General features: G+C 35.6%; 1 non-coding gene across 1 annotated transcript; it reads left to right on the top strand.

Annotated features, from left to right (window-relative positions):
* The first annotated feature begins 3197 nt into the window (after window positions 1–3197).
* On the top strand, window positions 3198–3303 carry LOC112501342. Its single transcript, XR_003067474.1, has one exon. It is a non-coding gene; the product is annotated as a small nucleolar RNA R71 (small nucleolar RNA).
* The last annotated feature ends 308 nt before the right edge of the window (window positions 3304–3611 follow it).

Here is a 3611-nt window from a genome sequence, read left to right as displayed (position 1 = left end):
ACACACACACACACACACATCTAAGAACATTTACGCTTATCTTTAAGCAAGTTAGAATCCCTTTCAAGTATTCTAAAAGTTGTTTTCCAGAAAGAACTTATTTCCTTCTTTATATTTCAGCAAATCTTTTCTCTTTGCTAAGAATATTCTATGTGTAAACTTAGATTGTTTTAGGTAGGTTTTTCTTTAGCTTATCTATTTTCGCATACAATCTTGTAAAAATATGTATTGATCTTTCTTTATCAAAATATATATTTTTAAATTTGAAAGTTTCATGTGTTTGTATTCATTCCCCCCCTCTATAAACTGTTTCTATAAAAGTCATGTAGACCCTAACAAGACCAACACATATTATGCTATTTTATTGATTATAAATCCTTGTTTGTTCATATTCTTTCCTCTAAGAACAAACAATTTTTTTTATCTTTCTCATGGTTTTATAAAACCCTTTTTAGAAGAATTTTTGGTACTTTGATCCAAAAATGTCTCTTTTCTCTTTAAAGTACTTGTTTATTGTACATTTTGTACCTATAAATACTACTTTCAAAAAACTCTCATCTTTTTTTGACAAAAGTTTAGTACTTATTCACTAAAAGTATATGTTTAAAAGAATACTTTAGTATTTCTTTTACTAAGTTTGTTTTTACTCATTTCTTTTCTATTCTTTGGTACTTTCTATTTTTTTTTTTACCAAAAATAGAAATGGAAATCGTACAAAGTATTAACTTCAATCTAAATGAAATCACAATCAAGGAAAACAATTACCTTCTTTGCTCAAGATTCCAAGAACATGATCCCAATTTAATGATGCTGCAAAATTCTTGAAAAACTTAGTGATCGATCATGCTCTGATTTTTGAACCAGTGGCAGTCAAAGACTTTCTGATGAAATTTTGGTATTCTGCTCTTACGGTTGAGGAAACCAAAAAGGAAAAAGCACTAACAAGGATATTCTTTGATATGGATAACCAAAATTCCAGCTTTGGTCCTGCTACTCTTTGTTCAGCACTAGAGATTCCCAAGAATGCTCCCTATGTCACCGAGCCCACTACTAAAGAGATTGTGGACTTCCTTGACTCCATAAACTACAACTAGCCAAAGAAGGTCTGGGACTCGACATAATTGAACAAATTGCTGACAAAGATTGAAAAGAATAGGATGTCAGCTGCTTGGAGTTTTCTTTTCTTGCACTTCATTCAGTGCATAGGAGGAAGAACAGGTGGGGGGGGTCAGGAGCAAATGGAGGGGGGGTTAGGAGCAAGCCAGCTGTATCGCTCTAAACATTGGGTACTCCATAGTCTACAATAAAAATGTATAGTACGCTAAGCTCTTCTTTGATAACTCGGTGATAAAGCTAAACAAACATCAACGAGAAAAGGTGGTCTTGTACACTCTCTTCATCAACGGTGTACTTCAGCGAATATTTAGGGACAAATACCCAAAAAAAGGGACCTTCAGCACCCGAGGCTAGGAAGTCAAATCATAGACCATAAGACCACACCATCTGACATTTCACTATTTCTATGTGTGCTTGATATTGCTTATCCCACCTCTTCTTCTCTTCCATCAGCAACCATGACAATGGTTGAACCACCATTGCCTACCCAGGTTACAAAACCAAAATCTCTTTGAATAAAACACAATCTAAAGTCTCTCTTGCTCCTAGCAAGACGACCAAGATATCAAAACCAAGGAAAACTACATCCTGCCAGGGTGGGGCCTCTCTATAGGCTCAACTCTCAGATTTTGGTGTTCTCCCTACACCACTTGCTTCAACCCAACTAGACACAACAAAAATATATGAAGTCGTTGATGCTTTTGTGGAATCTACCCAACCAGCTTCAGTGACTCAACTTACTGAATGCTCAATTTCAAGCATCTCCACTGCCTTTGCCACTCACAACATCACAGCCCCCTTATCAACAACAGTTGTTGCTTCTCCTCCTTCATTGGTCTTCACACAGGTCAGTGAACCATCTGTGGTTTTCTTGACAACTAATGAGACCCTAACTCCAACTATGAAACAACCTATAAGGTTTTGACACTCTACGAAATGGACTAGTCTGAATGGCACGGGACCTGAGGCTTCTTCAAACAAGCTTCCTCAGAAACCGATCTCTGATTCTCAAGATGGTTTTTTTTCACACTCCACCTCTAACGCAGTAGGTATAAATAGCTAAGAAGACTCCTCTTCTCAACAACCACTTTCTTCTCCTTTTATCTCTTGTTCTTATCTCCTTCAATGCAAACTGTTTGTTTCTTAGATTGTTTAGATTAGGTCTTAACCTTATCTTCTGTTGTAACAATCTGTAAATTCTATGTTGATCTTCTTTTATCAATAAGCGAATTTAAAAAGTGAAAATTATGTGTGTGTAATCACCCCCCTTCTATAAGTTGTTACCTTTAAAACTCCTGTAGATCCATTTGGGACCAACAATGTGGTGTTCTATTGGTCTTCGGGTGCAATGGCAATTTGGTTATAGGCAAAATATCCATCTAAAAACCAATAGTACTCCTTACCAGCTAATCTATCCAACATTTGGTCAATAAAAGGCAAGCAAAATGGTGTTTATGGGTTGCCTTATTGAGCTTCCTATAATCCATACAGATTCTACAGCCTGACACACCTTCCTTTTTAAGAAGACACAGGAGAGGACTTACCCAAGAACTTCCAAATATGGGGATAAATTATTCCAACATCTAATCACTAAAGTATCTCTCTTTTGACCACATCTTTCATAACAAGGTTAAGTCTCCTTTGTGTTATAATTGTTTGAGAACTGACAATTCCTTTTATTCAAATAGTTTACAAATTCAGAGTTTTGACTGCAATGGTCATAGGTATGTCCATCACCACAATACACATATTGTATAAGCAAGAATGCAGAAGTAGAGGTTGCAACAACATTGTTTAGAATGGGGGCAACTCCTATGTTTTTAGTCATGTTGGCCATCGAGGTGAGTTGTGAAGTAAGTGAAGTATACAGATCTACTTCATGAATACCTCCCGGAGTCCTTTTAGGTACTATTGCACATGGATCCCACCAATGACCTTTGTTATTTGAAATCTTTTCCAATATTTCAAAACCATCATTATAGGTACTTGATGTAAAGGGTCCTGCTACATATCATCGAGCATCTATTTAGAATTAGTATCTAAACCATTGTAGAATATCTTTATATGAATACCGTAGGGGAATGCCATGGTGAGGGCATTTCCTTAAAAAAATTTTGAACATTTCCCAAGCATACCAAATTGATTCATCTTCCATTTGTCTAAACATGGAAATTTCATTTTTGACTTAGCATTCCATATTGGTGGAAAAAGGAATTCGATAAATTTTCAACCATGTCATTCCAAGTGACAACTAAATCTGGTTGCAAAGAGTTATACCAAGATTTTGATCTATCTCGGAAAAAGAAAATAACTCTAGCTGTAAGGATTCATTAGTTACTCTATTGAGTTGAAAAAAATTGTGATCTCCCTGAAAGTTAAGATACAAACAGCGATCTTTAGACGATATTCCATTGAACTATCCATTGAATTGTAACATATTAAGGATTACAAGTTTCAGTTTAGAGAGAGCACATTCAATCTGAGTTCTAACAATG

The sequence above is a fragment of the Cynara cardunculus genome (assembly GCF_001531365.2).
Source record: "Cynara cardunculus var. scolymus isolate 2C chromosome LG 17, CcrdV1, whole genome shotgun sequence".
NCBI lineage: Eukaryota > Viridiplantae > Streptophyta > Magnoliopsida > Asterales > Asteraceae > Cynara > Cynara cardunculus.
Note: the sequence above shows the minus strand (reverse complement) of the source record. Positions and strands in the feature narration are given on the sequence as shown.